The sequence below is a fragment of the Agrilus planipennis genome, unplaced genomic scaffold (genome assembly GCF_000699045.2).
Source record: "Agrilus planipennis isolate EAB-ADULT unplaced genomic scaffold, Apla_2.0 scaffold179, whole genome shotgun sequence".
Classification (NCBI taxonomy): Eukaryota; Metazoa; Arthropoda; class Insecta; order Coleoptera; family Buprestidae; genus Agrilus; species Agrilus planipennis.
Genome location: NW_020438885.1, coordinates 165577 through 185429, shown reverse-complemented (window position 1 = coordinate 185429; position 19853 = coordinate 165577).

Sequence of the window (19853 nt, the reverse complement as noted above, 5' to 3'; positions counted from 1 at the left end):
TGTTCGGTATTCACCGTATAAAATTAAGTTTATGTTTATCTATTGTTAGAAGTAAAGTTTTGTTAAATTGTAAATGTTTAATTAGCGTGGCAACCCCTGTCAGTATTAACCTTTTAATTTATAGTATGTGTAAATAATGCCTCTTGTTCGTAAATTTTAACCTTTTTTTATGATATTCGTTATTTTTAGTTTCTTTGTAAGTTTCATGTTTAGATAGATTTATAGCTCCTTTTTGTTGTATACTTCGACCCTTTAGTGTCACTTTGCTAGGCTAGGATTAGTATTATTGAATTTAAATTTATTGTTTTATTAGGGTAGCTAGAAAATAAGAAGCACGCTTTCTAGTGCCATTATTTGTTTATATTGTATATTTTCGTCGAGTCAGTTTTAAGAGAAAGTTTTTTGTTTTGTATGCTCGACTTTATTTTTTTGTGTAAGATAAGAGTGGGGTGGTTTCTGTCAACCATTCCTAATAAAAGGGGTTGCAACGGCTCATTTGAGAGAGATTCATAAAGATCAAGAACTAGAACGAAAAAAGATAGATTCAATAGCCACTTTAATTTCCTTTATCTGTTTTTTCATCTGTTTTTTAAGTTTAAATCACACACGTTTCATTTTGTACATATGTAAATAAATAGTTAATTTAAAAGCAAGTGTTTTCAATTCCGAAAAGCAATAACTAGATCGCTCGCCATTAATTTAGCGTGCGACTTGAGGATACAAGAAAGTTATCTTTCACTCAACACAAAAATTTCCTCAAGAGAACAAACACTATGTAATCTCTTTTTGTCATGTCTTTTTATAACTGTTCTATTTTTTTACTCAAATGTGCATTATTATCAGATCCTAATCATCTGAAATTAAAATCTGTTGATACATATGAAATGTAAATAAAATTGTAGTGATGTCTGTTTTAATATCTAAATAAGGCACAAACCCTTACAGGGTCTGACAAAATCTAACCAGGGGGGGATGATCAAAATTTAAAAAACACGTCACATAATTAATGAACGTTTAATTTGACAAAGTAGCTACAGGCTATAGAAAAAGTTTAACTGAATTTTGTGAGATGTCTGCTAAGGTAATTCAATTTAAAACAAATTCTGGTTTCTTTATTGTAGTTAGGCAGCTTATGGAACTTTCCTCGCTTGCTAGTGAAATTTGTTGATAACAGTTTTGAACTTTAAGCCTCTGTTCTAATTAAGGTAACTTACTGTTGGATTGAGGCAATTATAAACGAAAACAAAATTAAAAGTCACTGCATGTAGCTTGTCAATGAAACTAGTGTAAGTTTGAAAGAATTGCGTTTTATTGAGTTACTTTTCCAGTTCATGTGTTTTAATAAAGCCTCAGCAAAATTTAATGACTGATTTTGATCAAGCTGTAATAATTAATTAATATATTCTAATCCTTCATTAGTATAAAATTCGGTCGGAATACTTTAAAGGATGTATCTGTTACCAGAAATTTATGAAATCTAGGAATTGTATACAATACAATTCCTAAGAAATTTATACAGTACAATTCCGAGGCTATTTAGGAAATCTATAAAATATTTCTTTAAAGATTTTTAAATACACACATATCCTGGGAAATGTATACATTTCCTAGGAATCGTATGAAATTCCGATAGTGTACTAGGAAATGTATAAAACTAATGCTTTCTATAAAGAAAATGAATAAAACACGTTAGTAAACTGAGAATCAGAGTTATCTGTATACAATAAATGAAACACGTTGTTAAATTGAGAATCTAAATACTCACCCTTTCTCTGCTATCCCCTCGTAGCATTGACATCTTGAATGTAATACACTTCCGATTGCAATTTAAGAAATATATAGATTTTCTAGGAAATGTGTCTTATATAATTTATTTCACGCATTTCCGGGCTATTTTAGGAATTATATACATTTCCTAGGAATTGTATATAATGATAAATTACATACATTTCCGTTAACATATCTACCTAATACTGATTTAAACCGAAATTATTGTGATATGGTTATCATTATCAGCGTCACACAGTGACTTCTTCAGGCGGATGAAAGTAAATGGTGTTAGTCAATAAAGTATTTTGTAAGTTTAACAAATTGGTGTTTTTTCGTTTTAAATGTGGAGCTACAACTTAAAGCTTCCTAGACTGAACTAATGATTAGTATGGAAATTATTGTCGTTTCACCCTAACTGGAAATCCGATCGGACTTTTTAAGTGGTGCATTTTAAATACCGTTTGGTGTGCGGCAAGTTTAATGTTATTTATTTCGGCGTCGGTTGATGGTATAAAATCGACTCGGTTAATTGCATCTTGGTCTTCTTTTGTAATTATAGCCGTGTAATGTCGGGTGTGATAGTTTAGTTGTTTCGTTTACAAGATGTTTACAGCTATGATTGAAATTAGATCGTAATTGCCCGGTACGGAGGCAAATAGTACTTGTCACCGGTGTGTTAACCGGCAGCGTCTATTCCTGGACCCCAACATAAACATTTGGCTGTTCGGTGGGCTACTTAAAACCTCGAGACAAAAAATAAATAGAAAACGGGCTTAAATTTTTCAAATTACTACTTACGACCTGATCTAAAACGTACCATGTTTACGAGCTTTGCCAAACAAACAAGAACCAAATTATAGCCGACTCAAATTGGCTTTTGTTAACAACACGGCGGGGGACTTTGTCTGACACTGTTTTATCTTATTTCACTTTTTATCCTCACTGTTACTTTTTTATTTCCAACTACGTACACAATTATGTATTCGAAAATGTACCTAATGTTAACAAAAGTTCCACAATTTATTGCACTAGGCTTTGGTGCAGAAGCGACGAATTTTATTTTTCACAATAATCGAGTATTTCGGTCAATCGGAACAACCGATTCAACAAAATAATCGATTATTTATTAAGTGATTATTTGTCTATAACGAACAATTTATTTATCCGATTATTCCAATTAAGTTAAATAATTGATTAGATATTTAGGAGAACAGAGAACTCTGTCAATAAGAAGTCAATAAGAAATAGGCGAGATAGGTTGGTAGGACACCTTCTCAGGCATGAAGGTCTAGTAAGAGACATATTAGAGGCATAAACAGGAGTTAGGAGGGGTAGAGGTAGACCTAGATTAGATTACTGTTCGCAAATAGTTAAGGATGTGGGTTGTTCTAGTTTTAAGGAAATGTGGAAAAGTTTAGCTCAGAATAGGAAAGAGTGAAGGTACGTGTCTAATCTTCGGTCTGATGACCTTATGATGATGATGATGAAGCACTAGGGGTAGTTTATTGATAACAACTTATGAACAAACTATTACAGTTAACGATTGATCAGTTTTATTTTTTTGTAGACATTGTTCTTCTTGAGATTTTTGATCAGTGTTGTAGAAATATTGCTGAAAATGAAGTAAAATTTTTGTCAATCGTCGCGTCGGTTTGATTTTTTTGGTTAGTGAAGCTATTTCTGTGTTCAGCCAATAGACATAATAGCTAGCACGTCAAGTAAGAAATAGATGCTAATAGCAAAAATGATAGTGTTGTCTTCACCTTATAAATGAGGTCGTAAAAATGTCGTTTTTTATTCTATTTTTTAATGTATCGATGTAACGGGATTTTTTAAAAGGTTGAACCTCGTATATATTTAAATTTTACGTTTTCCTGAGTAATCGGTTGGAATGACCGATGGCAGCGGAACGTGTTACACTTTACGTCAATCATAAAACCCGAAGCTATTTGAAGTTTGGTGAATAAAGGATATTTTTAAATAATGTGTGACATACCGACAAACTAACGTTCGACGTGGCTCATTTAATTCTCGCCACATGGTATCGAGCAGGCGGGTGACGATGACGACAAACCGGCGACAGTATAGTAATGCACCTCCGAAATAGCTGTTTTAACGTCTAGAGGAGAAAATATTCGGGGCAGTGACATAACCAACTAACCGATGCCTACTAAGTATAATAAGAGCTTTTCGACGACACAGGAATAACAGCCTATTTTATAACCGCAAAAATTACAGAAATATTTCATGACCGCAACGTACACAATAAAATTGCAACATGCAAAAAGGACCAACAAAAAAATCTCCTTCACCATATAGTAAGTGTATGTATAGAGGTACCTACGTATGGAGAGGTGGATTTACGAATCATAATAAGGCTGTAAGCTGTTGAGATAATGCGATCCTTTATATGCCTAGTTTTCTTTTATCAATGACAAAATGTTCCTATTATAATGTATTCATTGGAAACTTTATAGAATTTGACTAAAAGAGTATAACCTTCCATTAGATAGATAGATAATACCTTTATAAACAAAATTGCTATTCTTATTTCCTTTAGATGTGTACGTGTGTCCGGGATTTTGGTCTTTTTATCCTGGTTTGCTAATTTTACAGATCAAGTCCAACTATAATCGAGAATATTACTTGAACCTAATTCTGTATAGATTACACAGTTATTTTAACTGATAAAATTCGTGAAATCTTCATAGAAAGCCCTTTAATGGGACTGCAGTTTTATGCAGTACATAGTTTTTAAAATCGGGAACTGTTACGATACGGTTGTTTCTTCATTTCCGGTAAATTTATTTTGCAAGCGCTATATCTGTTAGGCCCCTGTAATTATAATATTTTATCGATTACTTTCCGTAAGTCTCCGCAATATCGGTTGTTATTGATAGCTCAACCATTGTTGAAATTGGCTCGGCATGACTTGTATTTTCTTCAGTCTCTCTGTTAAATGTGTTTATGATGACGTCCCAATTGTTTCCCAGATTTCGCAGAACTCGACCGACTATGACATGACTGATTGATTTATTTTCTTTGCTTATAATACTTCGGTGTAATATCCCCCTTTTGCCTGTCCTCGTCACGGTCTCATTTTGTCATGATAGCGTGTGGCTTAGGTATATTATTGAACCAGACACTGGCAATATTATACAAAAAATTCGCACAGGTAAAAACTTGACTCCATCCAACTCCAACCTTTCGTCAATTCACAAAAATCAGCTAAGGTATATTGCAGATCGTATGTTTATATTTACAATAGCCGTTAAGAAACCCTTATGAATCCATTCCATTATACATTCCCTGATTTAATATTGCATTTAGGTATATGGTTCTATTGGTTTAACGCCTATTTAACGGAATAGATACTTTAAATGTTTTTGAATATGAGAGGATTTTTTCTGAAAAATAAATTAGGAACGGACGAACTGTTAAAATAAGGATAGACTCCATGAAAGTAGGACACGAAATACGCATTGAATTGATCTATGTCATACAGATGATCTGATATTATTTTCATTTGCAAAAATGATTTCGTAAATCAGAAACCTGAACCTCCGCTACGCTATTGTAAACGTTTGTAATTTAACGTTGGAGCTATTGAATTGCCGTTGTTTTTATCGACTGTGTGCGGCTGGGTATCGATGTCGTGATGGGGAAAGTTTTCGGAAAAAAAAGGAGCTGCTACTTCGCAGTGGTGCTAAGTATTGTAGGTGTCATCGGTTATCCCAACTGGCTCTTCCCACGGAACAGCAACCGTAATGAGACCATCGCTCACGCGTCATCTAGCGCCGGTGTCACAGCTGGGCCCGGCAAATAAGATCGCAGCATAGTACGAGGTGTCCACTCAATCATGTCGAGAATCTAATTACGTGTGGGTACGGTGCCACTTCTCTTCTTATGCAAACACCGCTTTATCGAGTGTCAACTGCCGCATTTTATTAACTCGGGGTACACTATTAACCTTCCTTATCATTCTGCAAATGTTGTGCATTCCTTGTTATTGCCAATCCTGTTTGATCGACGTTGTCATTTCAAAAAAGGATATACCTAAATCGTACCATACGAAGATTTGGCATTCAATTTATGTTAGTAACAAGTATCATCATAATTTGCTTGATAATCTACTAGAATTAGTCAATTATTCTTCCTTAAGTCATCAACGAACACAACGCGTTTCGGTAAGCTCAGAAAGCTCACAAACGAAAATGTGTTGCGGTAAGTCATAATGCATTGCGGAAGTTTGCCAAAGTTAATTATGATAATAGATAGACAAAAGTTAGCATGCTTTATAAAATAATATTGTGGTAATAGAAGAAAAGCTGTTGTTGTTGTTGTTCGCGTTGTGGAGGAATTAGAAAAGTTAAAATGTGTTGTGGTTGACTATTTTGTGTCTAAAATATACTCGTTAATATGAGTTGAAAAGAGATATCTAGTTTCGGTTTTAATAGTTATTAAACCGGAATTGTAAAGAAGTCTTTAAAATTTTTAAAAGGTCATCTTGAATAGGTCCAATTCACGTAGAAACCCTTTCGTTTCCAATCTTTACCTACGATGTGATAGGAGGTAAATTACCATGGAGAACAAATGGCAATTACGTGGAAATGACCGAAGATATAGTTCGTGAAGGAACGCGGCCTACACGCCCTTCGGTATATTTAACACATAATCGCGTCTATCGTAATCAATAAAACACAACTTTAAGAATATTGCGAATGCTCCACGGTACGTGATCACCTTCCGTAATAACCGGGACGGTAATTTTGCATGTCGCAGCGGGCAGCAGCCATTCTCGTCTCAGTGCACGGTAAGACAAGCCAGTGCAGCGTATGAGGACTATTAAGAATATTCCACACTGTTGCCGCTATTTCTAATCTAAATATTCCCGATCCATCAAATAAAGGAAAATTAGCTAACAAAGGTAATAGCATTCTCGGATAGATGCATCAAAGTTATAAGTACTTCTTTTTTCTAAGGTGCATCATAATTTGTCGCCAAATCTAAAATCTTGTGGCTCGAGATCGAAAACTGATGAAATGTTAGCTATATCAGCTGGTATTACACATGAAGTATCTCGAAATAGAAATGGTATAAGAAAATACTGCAAGAACTATCATTTGTCCAAGAAATATAGTAAAATAAAATAAAATAATTCGAAGTGGTCTGTATTCTGCCGAAACTGCCAGACGCGGATCGCGATTTCATCTTTTTGGATCTCATCAGCGCGTTGCAGGCAGCTCCGACAGAACACAGACCAACTTTCACCTGCTGTCTTAACAGCGCGTTTTAGAAAATAGTACAAATGGCACAGTAAACGCCATCTTGTTGGAGCATACGTAATCCTAAATGTAGCATCGTGCTACAGATGGCGTTTACTGCGCCATTTGTAGTATTTACTAAAATGAAATATAGTACTTTTACTCATTTTGTTGTTAGTCTAATTTTCCAGTTGTCCATCGAAAAATGACTGGAAGCTTTCAAGCTTGCACGACACAGAGAGTATCTAAAGTCGAAATAACATAGAGAAGTACTATAAGGACTGTAGACTATCTTTAGCGACAAATTAGCCACTAATTATAGCCTTCGCTTTATCCAATACGCCATATCTATTTCGAGATGTGCTATGTGTAGTGTCAGCTTGATATTTGGTTATCATTTCGTCCCTTTTCTAGTAACCGGCTGGAGCGACAAGTTTTTGGATTTAATGAGTTTTGAATCGGTTATTCGACTTGATAAACGTTAGGGTAGGCGCATGTTGGATTGGAGCACGTTTCGTGGGCGACCATGGTCCCTTGTGACTTTTCCGACCGTATACCTAGTCGAGTTGTCCTTGTTAATAAATATAAAGATATGGCAACGATGCAGGACTGACGGGAGCTGTAAAAAGGACAGCAAAGTGCGTGGCGAGATTGCTGCAGTGTCATTAAACGATCATAGGCTACTACCACAAGAAACGTGGCTAATTTCTTTCCGACTCAGCTTGCCTTTGGAATTGGAATTTATTTAAAAACCACCTTGCGCACCCGTAAACTGCGATAACCGATTAAAGTAGCGCGCTCTTCGACGCGAAACTTCTGTTATTACGACCTGCTCGTTTCAAGTGCAATTCTTTGCATGTATATATGCGATATATCTATATAATTTAATTTGGAATTTGCTTAGCTAATTACTTTCAGTCGTTGCGGAATTAGAGGCGTTTCTGAAGGTAATGCATCGCTCTTTCTTACAACTTGAGTTAATATCGAAGCCCAAAATTTACCAAACTCTTCAACAAATCAGTGTAGAAAACAAAAACAAAAACTTTTGTTGTCTACCCCTCTGTTACAAAAATAATATTGTAAGTAAATCTTCGAATTGAGCTACGACAGCTAAGTACGTTTACTATGCGGTTCGTGTAAGAGCTCCTACTGCTCTAAACTAAACGAACTGGCAGAAATGGGAATATCCAATCTGCATGCGGCTCCTAATTAGCGACAATTTAATGGGTAATGTCCTTACAAACTGGGAAAATTTTAGTTCATCTCACTGCGAAACCAATTACATCAGAAATTTATGTTATGTTTCGGAATCTAGTTAGAGAATTTTACTTATCTCATACCGCCACATCACAAAAGTTACAGTTTATTATATTACACTCATAATTACTTTAACATTTTATATTTGTAATAAACCACTCTTGGTTTTTTGTCAATTTGTTTAATCTAACAAATGTTAGATCTTTTGATCGGAGTTCTTGGAATACGTTGTCGCAACCTGAACGAATGTGTGCACCATTTCTTCTTGATGAACTGTTAGTGCCTCGTACTTCGATATTTAGTAATTATAGAGTTGTGAACAAATAAGACTGTCAAAGGAGGAAAAAATTGAGTTCAGGATCCAGTATTTCGTAGACGTTCCTTGAACATTAATCGTTTCAAAAGACGCACGTAAAAGCTATCCATCATGTCTCCTGCTGCTAAACACTCTCCAGTTAATTTATAAACTGGATATACCTGTGCGTGTGTTGTGTATACGTTTGTATTTGTATTTATATGCGCTAGTATTGTACCAACGAATGAATCTCATCCGTTTGATACGTTTCAAACGGTGATCGATTCAGAAGGAGTAAATTCTTTTTATTCTTCTTCTTATTATTATTATTATTTTTCTTCTTCGTCCAACTACAATCACGATTGTTTTTATTTGATACATCAATAAATATAATGTGTAGCCCAGTTGTAAACGTCAAATGTTATGTGAAAGTAACAGCAAAACTAAACCTGATTGTAACTGGATTGAGTAATTGTTTTGTCCAAAATACGAACCGATCAACCTATGTTAGGTAGCTGTACATTGCAAAATAAATCGATTGTATTATTTATTAGAACCCCCGGAAGAATTATTACGCAGATCTACAACCGTTATTACTGTTTTGTGAGCAGCCAATTTCTTTATACCTAGTTGTAGGCATTAATGACTCGAGAAGGAAACTGGATTGATGAACATTTTTGACAAACGTTCCAATTTCCTTTTTCAACTGTTTTAATATCTACTGCAGAATTTTCCTCAAATTTAATGATACGGTAAACGTTCTTGAATCAACTCGATGATTGCTTGTAAAATACATTATAGTATTGTTTTGAAAACCATTGAGGTGTTGGTTTCTAAATTATCAAAGTTACCTATTGGAATGCTGATGATGTCAAATGTTCTTTATTAAAAAAATCGTTGTTGTTTAAATGATTCAATGATCATTATATAGGTAAGTAATCAATTCTTGAGTGTTTTTTTATTTATTGTCCAACATTGATGAAGGAGAGGTTAGGTTGCGGAGTCCGATACAGAAAAATGTTGCCGGTTAGTGTGCCGATCAGGAACCGAGCCACTTGTGTCTAAGTAAACGTGAATTGTAAGATTGGGGAGCGTATCGACGTGATAGACATACAAGACAGGGACGACAGCCAAGGAAAACTGTGTGGGACTTAACTGAAGGGTTGCACGTCCACAACTGCTCGTCAAGTTAATGACAAACCTTTGCACTCCAAGCTCAGTCGCCACGGGAAAAACAATTTTCTTTGTTAGGTCATAAACGGGAATAACGACTGAGCATCGCTAGTTTTTATTTCACCCTTTATATTGAAAACAAGCGTACCAGGCGGGTACGTTTGACGTAAAATTTATGATGCAGGTGCAAAAACCAACACTGTCTCTCTCGAGAATCTCGATGATGATGTGGTTTCCCTGTTGTATCTTTCTTGTAAATATCATGAGCCTGTAACATCATTATTTTTGCCAATATCAAAGTATCTGTTGCCTTAACTTTTCCGGATCAGGTCGTCAGTAGGTACAGATCAGAAGAACCTTGAGAGAAAGAAAAAATTGAAGTCAAAAGCTTGATGGAGCTAAGGCTTCCATGTGGAATGTTACTATTTTTCCGTTTCTAATATATTGTGTCGTTAGTAAAATATACAGAAGATTTTTAGCGTGGTTTTGGTAATGACATCGTTAAATGCGAGGTGCAGTGGTGGGGCTGTTAGAAGAGCCGTTTGCGTGGGGTGTTGTTACGTGCGCGTTGTTAATTTTTAGGGGCCAAATCAATGTTATAGATCACAGTTGTCACAAGCTGTTCGGTACGTGCTTGGCATGTGAAGCAAGACGATGGTTTAGTGGGTGGATTTCCCGCGACAGCCATCCGTCTTGGGAGGCACGCCCGGCTGCTTTATGTTCGTTTCTTATCATGTACGTAGAATGCTTATCACGCTTTCCCGCTCGATTCGTCCGCTATTGCCTCAAAGACAACCGACAAGTAGCCCTACGCGTTTCCTTTTAATCTCTTTTTTTTTAATGTACTCTACATTTCACGCACCAAGCTTTCTAGGTACAATATCACAATTTTTGATCCAACATATTGAAAAAAATTTTGCCGATAAAAGATTTCATAGTTAAATCGCTTAAAATTGAGAAATTGAATAAAAATCACTTCCTACCGTTAATTTAGAAATTCGAAAAAGGTTGTTAAAGGTGTACGTTTGGAGCACGGCATTGTACGGGTGCGACACATGGACAGTGGGAGCGGCGGAAAAGAAAAGGTTAGAAGCGTTCGAAATGTGGTGTTATAGGCGGATGATGAGGATGTCGTGGGTAGATAAGGTTAGAAATGAAGAGGTATTAGAAAGAATAGGAGAACAGAGGACTCTGTGGAAGTCAATAAAAAATAGGCGAGATAGGTTGGTAGGACACCTTCTTAGGCATGAAGGTCTAGTCAGAGACATATTAGAGGCAGAAACAGGAGTTAGGAGGGGTAGAGGTAGGCCTAGATTAGATTACTGTTCGCAAATAGTTAAGGATGTGGGTTGTTCTAGTTTTAGGGAAATGCGAAGTTTAGCTCAGGATAGGAAACAGTGGAGGTACGTGTCCAACCAGTCTTAAGACTGATGACCTTATGATGATGATGACCTATATTAATGTTACAATAAATTTATGGCGTTTATAGCCGCAACCACTACTACGTCCTTACAATGACAGGGTACAGACAACTAAACATAGTCAACACGTCAAAAAATTGGAGATTATTAATTGAATGTTTCGATTGATCGAGACATCGATAGTAGGTAAAATCATGTGATTCCATAATTTTGTATCACGGGAGGAGACAGATCTACTCACCTGTTAATAATATGTATTATTATTGCAGAATATCGTTATGCATACAGTAATTAAATAAATTTACGTACGACTTTTTACCTAGCGAATCCGCCAAAATTTCAATAAGCCGTGTAATTTTACAGTTGTTTCGTTTTGACAGAAATTTTATCGGTATTTAATAAATTTATAGCGGTGAAATGAGTTAGAAAAGGTGAGTGGTGTTCGTTGCGTATACATAAAGAGCAAGGGGCCCGTTTGTTGTCGAAATAAGGAAGGATTTTGAACCTTACAAAATCGCAAAGGCATAAGCCGACTTCGGGGGAATCTGTGAATGCACCTGCTTTTTAGACCAGTCGTATTTTCTTTAGGTACAATAAATTCTGACAAATATTATTTGTTTAGCAAACGACATTTGTGTCTTTACTCTGTAGTTTTAAATGTGGCTGAATGAGTAGAAGATGCCGAAGAGGCTTAAAGTAAATTATTGATGTCATTAATTAACTAATCACGAACCATCTACCGAATGACTGACATATACAGCGGTGTCCATTTTCGATTAAGTTGTCGAGAGGGTGGTGCAAATTTTTAATTTTTCGAAAGCTATGAGACTGTGGGTGCATTTTGGTCGGTTCTCTGGATGAAGCAACGTCGTAGTGAACGGAAAGATTTATCAGTTAGAATAAGGGGCGACAGCAACCGCGGGCAACAAGTTCGGGATCACTTTGACATCCGCCGCGCATTATAAACGCGAGGGTAAGATTAAATTAGCCTTTTATACCCGGAAAAAGTCGTAAAACACGAAAGACAGTCTGCTAATTCTTTTCCTCCCACTGTTTATTCAGGAAGCTTAATAGGCGCATCTCGATATTGATTTTCCTTTCTTGTGAAAATTGTGTCTCGTACTTAAATGTTAATATGTGTTAAAAGCACTGAAGATCTTCAGCCATTTACATACAGTGGTGGCGTCTTGAAAGCCGGTCGTAGAGATATTTTATTACGTGCAATTTCATATAGGTAGTTAAATAATAATAAAGTAATATGACTCCAATAAATGCCATTTGAGGGGTTATGTATCGTTTAAAATATTTAGAGAGTTTGGTTATTTCAAGACAGTAAGTAAGTCTTGTCATTCATGTAATATGTATTGATCTATCAAAATCCGAAACATATTCGGAGAGAAAACAAGAACGTCATGTCCTGCAATCGCGTCATCTTTTAGTACGCCAACTACTCTGGTATTAAATTTACTTTTAGGTACTGTAATATTACTCGTAATTTTTGTTCTTGATTAATACGGGTATATTCGTTTGTTTTCCTTTTGATTATTTTGATTTGGTGTAAATGGTTTTTCCCTACATACGTCGAAGTGTTCACGAGACGACAAAGTTTCCTTCTTCTTTGCAGCATCTCGTCCGTGTGATTGTGAAAAAGAAAAGCTTTTCTTTAATCGATTGAACCGCACCGTCTCTATACCGAGAGTTGTATGGAATGACGAGGAGGGGGAAGAATCAGGAACGGGCAGGCGGCGCAGGAAGAAGAGGACGCCAACGACGTCGACGACCAACTATCCCAACTCCCAAAGGTCGGAGACGCTCAGCGGCCTCTGATGAATGAATCATCTGCACCCCTACCGATGCCCCGACGCTCACAGTGCCATGTATGTAAGTAACGCATCCATTTCACTTCATGATGCTAAAAATTTTATGTATGTATAAGTACTCAATCGGAAGGAAAGGTTTACGTTCGGAAATAACATCTAACGTTGTTGTTTCTTTCAATTTTTAATTAATTCGTCCTTCGGGATGTACGCACTTGCCTGTCTAACGTAAGTAAGTAGGTTTTTAGGACTCAGCGGCACACGATCAAAAAATTATACAAAGGGAATGATGAACAATAACAATACATATAATATTTCTGGTAATATTTAAAAAATATTACTTTTACGTTATGGTAGGGAACCGTAATTGTGAGGGAACCTCGATAGGTACATGATATTTCATCATTACCCAGTAAAAGTCTCCTAAAACCCATATTGAACACATCATTCAAATTTGTCTTAAAATAACATCTTACTTATTGTTACAATACGAATATGACCTTGGTCATTTGCTACTAATAGTGGGTTTCAATAATGTTCAACAAGGTCCTTTTCTAATAAGGATATCGACCTATCAAATCGAACACACGGCGTAGTTATTTCGAATAAATAAACTAACCAATTTTTCATTAGAATATGTACATATAGTTTCAAATTTTCAAATATCCAATTAACCAGTTAGTTAAGGGTATAAAATTGATATGTCAAGTACCGGTGAAGGTGAAAACAATAAAAAAATGTGTGTAATTTTGAAAAGAGAAAAACGTTCAAGCAGCCGATGCCGAATCTATTTCAGCGAACGAATTGATCCACAAAATATACAGTTGACCTAAAAGTGCGCCAATGCGGTATTAATGTAAGCAATTTGGTATTCGACAAGAGACAAATGTACACATGTAACTATTGTATATACCATGATCCTGAAATAGTCACCATCTGCTTTATATCAGGTCTTAGTGTCGCGTTTATAAACGTTCTGAGTCTGCGTAGTGTCCACTTAAGCCAGATTGCAAATGTATTGACTTAATTGATTCCTAAATTTATAACCTCGATCTGATATAACGGGTAAAAATAGACCTTAAATTTAGTCTCCAGCCCCACATTTATTTATTTAATGTATACCGTGCGCCTGTGCTTGTATGATTCTTACAATTTCATACCACACTTGACACAAATTTTAATTCCAATCGTATAGGTAAAAAGTTTTAGATTTACTCTCGCACTCGCACATCATCTCCTATACGTTCCTTTTTACAAAACAATTGTATTTTCGATGTTTTATTTAATTTAACAATTTAAAAATATTTATACACTTTTAAATATGCTTTTTTAAAAGAAAGTAATAGTTATTTTAATGCCTTTGGTAAATTAAATTTACGAGAAATTTTGTTCAGTGAGGCACCGGATGTTTAACGTCGCCGCTGAAAGTCGTTAAAATAAATTAAATTTATTACATATTGAGGTAAAACTAAGAAATTAAAATTTTTAATATTGTTTCGTATTTAATCCAGTAGTATTATCTGAAAGAGGAATAATTTGATGATATAGAGAAATTGTTTGGCGAAACCTTTCACATTTTAAGGATCATAACGTTGTATGTCAGAGGAAAGAAAAGTGTCGACCGTAACGCTGAAAACATTCCGAATCCCCTTGTTACGCGTTCAAGATATACGTGAGACCACTAGTACGAACCCTATTACATCAAACACAGCTGTTTGTTTAAAGTCGTTATTTCCTTATCTTTCGTCCACGCTAACCGATTCGCTGCAAAGTTAACATTGAAATTACATGTTTGCACACCAACATTACACTCTTTCAAATTAAGTAACAAACGTAGATGTGCATGCACATGTTAGGCGCAACCACAACATAATAGGTGTATATATTTATAGAAAGTTTTTGAAAAGTAAAGTTGCTGGGAATCCAAAGCGTGCAAATATATTTAATGATTGTCAACAAATTAATGTTGATGTTTCATTATTTATTACGTTTCAACAGGGCGGAGACGTACTTAGAACTGATTGGTAAAATACTGTCATTAATAAGGCTTCATAAGAAGTAAGCGTAATTACTTATGAATTCAGGCTTCAGGGTCATTTCCAATAATGACAGTTTATAACTGTAGGACTTTTTAATCATTATTAAAATTATGATTTTCATATCAATCAGGTGTTTAGCGTAACTGAAATCTAGTTTCGTGTGGGTAGTCAAAAGATTTTTTATGTTAAAATTGTGAAATTTGATGAAAAACTCGCTAAACACATTTTTGTGTTAGTTTTCCGAATGTTTTGTGAAATTGAAAATAAAATCTCGATACACATTTGTATTTTGACAAAAAAGAGGTTAAATATTTATGTTAGAGAAAAAGGAAAGAAGTAAATGAATAAGTTGTTCGGTCAGTGGGCATTTTTTAACGCCATGTCAAATTCTATGGGGCAAGACGTGCTAAATTGTGTGAGTAACTCCCGTCGAGACACATAATAAAAGTTGAAAGACAAGCGACACTAAGAGAGAAAAGACGGAAGTCTGTGCCTTATGGAGCGAACTTAGCCACGAATTTGGGGGAGTTTTTTTCCGGTTAATCGCAAACGTTTCTTCGTATCAACATCCTACCGAAAAACAAACAACAGATTTCGAACCTCAATATACGCATATGTGAAAGTTAAATAAAATTTACATTGGTTTTAATAAAATAAGAATAGTTCGATCGGTTACATTATGTACTAACTCATTCCGGATGGCTCGATGTTGTCAGATATGTTGGAAAAAGCAAAGCTCCATGGTCTCGTAAATTTGTTTGTGATATATGCCGAAGTCGTCGTGTATTCATGGCCACGCTTGGACAGGGGTTCAGACTTGGAGGTGAAATAAAGATCGAGGGCAATAATTAATCGGCTCCCTTAAGAGCGGAGAGCAATGGACAAAGGAAGGCGCGGTGGCAGTGCGCGAAGGAGATTGAGGAGGTGGGGGCGTTGGAGGAGCACGGAGTCGACAGGCATGGGGAGAAGGGCCTCCGGAGCTTCCAGGACGATCACGGACGTCTCGGTTTTCGTCCTCCGATAACTTGTGGTCAAGAAACACAGCGTTCCAAATGTACACACTAATATTATGTCAAAAAAATATATAGAAGGAATATAGATACTGCCTTTACGACATCAACATAATCCGTATGAATCATATTTTTTTGCCAAAAACAATGTGTTGCGATAGGTAACAAGGACATGTCACATTTTTGAATAATTGTCTACCCCCACAGTTAAATTTCGAAATAAAGGGTGACGTAGAAAAGATTTTCTAATTGACAAGAGCGGTCGTTTTTTTTTTTTTTCTTTTATTTTGATTGGACGCGTATCATTTTAAGCACAGTTTTCGATTTATTTGTTGGTTCCACATGGGATTTTCAACGTTTAACGTTATCGTTCAGAAGTCGATGTCTGAAGTTCTGAAGGAATTAAAGTCTTCGAAGGTCCAGCCAAATCTCAGAGCACAACGGGCTCTCTCTTGTAAGTTCTGTTTCGAGTTTCCAATCCCTTTTGTATCTAATCGTTATCTACATACATGCACGTTCTCACCAGGAGGCTTTTGCACTTTACGAACCAACCACCTATACCTTCCGCCTTTTTTATACTCTGTAAGTGTAGACAGGACATTTTAAAAAAAGAAAGAAATTTAAAGATCAAGTGTGTAGTGTAAACGTGACCAGGACTATATTTAAGGAATTAAACAACTATATTTTACACGTGATTATTCAAAATCCCCTAAATTGCTGGGCCCTTTCGGAAAATAACTTTCTGTCAAACTCTCTGAAACTTTGGATTCTGATAGTCCTCTACATCTAAAAAAGACGAGCGTTTATTGAACCTCAATCTACTACAAGAATCCAAAGATTCAAAGAGTTTGACAGAAAGCCATTTTCCATAAGGATGTAGCGGGGTCCTTTCCGTTTGATGAAGCACAAAGAGTCATCATTTCTGTTGGTAATGCCTCGTATAACTGAAGGCGGTTTAATTTCATCAAGCTTAAAACATTCGCGTAAATTAGAAATTCCTCTTATGAGTGTAGTTGTTCATATAAGGTGTTGGCTTGTGTGTTTTTTGTACTTTCGCGGTAGCAATAGACATTTGTTGATGGTTTTTGTGAGACAATAAACCACTCGCGGTGGTTGGGAAGAATGTAAAAGTTTATTTTAGTACGGCCGTAATAAAGAGTGAGTTTGCAAGAAGTTTCGTGAGGATTAGTTGGCAAGAGTGGAATGGCGAATGCCTTGAGAGCCGTTAATTAGCTATATTTTATACCTTGTACTGCCGTTCTCGTTCCCTTGTAATTGTAGCTACGTGTAATTTGCACTGCGACGATTTATAACAAACCTGATAAATAGTCCAGAGTTCCAACCGTAAACTTCTTTTATCATTTGACAGCCCGTCCCAGACATTTTTCCAACCGATCGCGACGGTATAGATATTATTGTATTTTCTTCCTCTTTTCTTCGGCCGTTCTTCTTTTTATTATCAGTAGGTGCCGGTAGTTACGTTGGCTCGCTTCCTTGATTGGCATAACTTCGACCTTATTACCTAAATCTCTCGGCGAAATGGAAATTGGAAATTTGTGCTCGACTTTCCTTGCTATTTAATACGAGCAGCCACATAAATTTTAATCAGACTTATTAGCGGAAAAACAACGTTCTGAACTCTTCCAAATCGAAAAAGTATACACTTACTTTTCTACCTTTATAAAAATTCAATTCCACCCTAAATAAAGACAAACAAAACAATTTTTCTTCATCTTCCGAACAATATAAATAAAAAATATTGGCGGTTTTGCTTTTTGCTTAAATTCTATTTATACCTACATAATACTTACTGAAAATAAATAATGAATATTCTAAGAGACTCGTTCTAGTCATTATCAATATATTGATAATGCCTCATAAAAACTGTAGCTAATATTCTTGGGTTTATACCTATTTCTTGAAAAATCGTCGTACCCACAGTGATTTTATTTTTATCAGTTTATTGTATTAAATGCTGTCTTCGCGCTTAGGATTCTATAACTATCTCTTCAAAGCATGTGATAGTTGTCTAAGGGCTGCTCTTTACTATTCATAAGAGGGCGTTTAGGTATTAGCTGATTCAGTTAATTAACCAAGTAACTTAATGGCTTTTTAAGCAATTACCTTCAGGTAGATGCATATTGTATTTGTCTAGTGGGTTTAAATGGGAAGTAAATTTATACGTATGTATGTACGTATGTATAGGTACATATAATCCCTCTGTAACCGTACTTGTTCACTCGTAAACATCTGGTAATTGTATTCGTTGATGTTTATCAACCATATTGTTTAAACGAATAAATACCAACAAAACACCAATTAGAAAACATTTAATTCCATATAAAACAAAATGAATAATCCTTTCTTCAATTTTCCCCATTCGATAAACACGATGAATTCTGAAATTTATGGATTCTTGTTAACTTCAAAAAATAGCTTTCCCCTGTTACTTGTGGTAAATGTAGTCGAGTGCAACAATGTTTTAAGGTGCTTACCTACAGGTGTCCTTATTATTCTTTTACCGGATTGGAAGCTTCGGGCGCAGCAAGGAAAATAGGTTTTCGTGTTGTGCAAACGTCTTCAAAACAACCATTGATTCAGTAACCCTCAAACGAGCTTTATCCTAAACCAAGTGATTTAGAATAATAAGTAGAGGCTAAAGGCGATGTTTAGCCCACTTCGTAACAAATACAACCGATCAAATTAAACATGAAACAATGAATTCATAAATTGTTTTGACCACTGTGCATGGGTTCATACAGTTGATTGTTGGTACGAATCTCAGTTAAAAGGACGGTTTATAAAAATTAATTTTATTTTCAGTTAAACACGTCAATAGCCGATTACTTGAACGAATTTCACACAAAAAGACTATAGTTTAAACGAATCTCAGTTAAAACCAAAGTTAACGAAGCGAATCATTGATACGGAGATGTTAATCGTTTGACTGAATCTTATCAAAGGTTGGAAGACTTGTATGTTTGAGAAAGAAAGTAGGTTATTTAATGTAATCTAGGTCAAAGGAATTGGTTGTTTGAGTCAAAGAATAGTCGGTTATGTAAAGGAATCTTACTTAAGAATTAGTTTTCAAACGAATCTTAATTCAAAACTAATAGATTTGAATGGATCAAGTATTTAGGGATTCCTTTCACGGAAGGTCTATCAATTGAATGAATCTCAGTGAAAACGATCGGTTTGTTAAATTGTTGGTTAAAAAAATTGTTTGCCTAAGAGAATCTTAATTAAGTGAAAATCAGTTGAATCAATCGATTATATAATGAATCTCTAATGTAGTTGTTTAAATGAGTATTTGTTTTGTGTCATTTTTGTTGGGGTCGAATGTGGTGGTTTACTATGTAATGTCTCGTCGTTCTTCGGTTTGTATTCTCTATAAACAGCGATGGCACAGCACAGCACAGGAGAGGGCGAAGTAGGCAGCTACTAGCTACCATAAGGACGTAAGGCGCGGTGCTGTACTGTTGCTGTTTCACTGTCCGCAAGCTATCGCGTTGCCCCCATCCTAGCGAGGACATGTCGCTTTGACGGCTTTAGGGTAATTACACAGAGTGACTAATGTTCAGACTGCGAAATTACCCTTTCGCATTCCCTTGCAGATACATTACGGTGCGTTTCCCCGTCACAACTAAGGAGCTATATTTCGGCAACAGCGGCAGTAATTATAGCGCGTGAAAATGTCGGAAAAATCGTCGGAAAACATTAATTGAAAATCATCCGAGCAATTTTCGTTTTGTGACAAAATTGTGCAGATCAGCTGCTAAGTAGTTTAAATGTTCTGCAATCTGTACC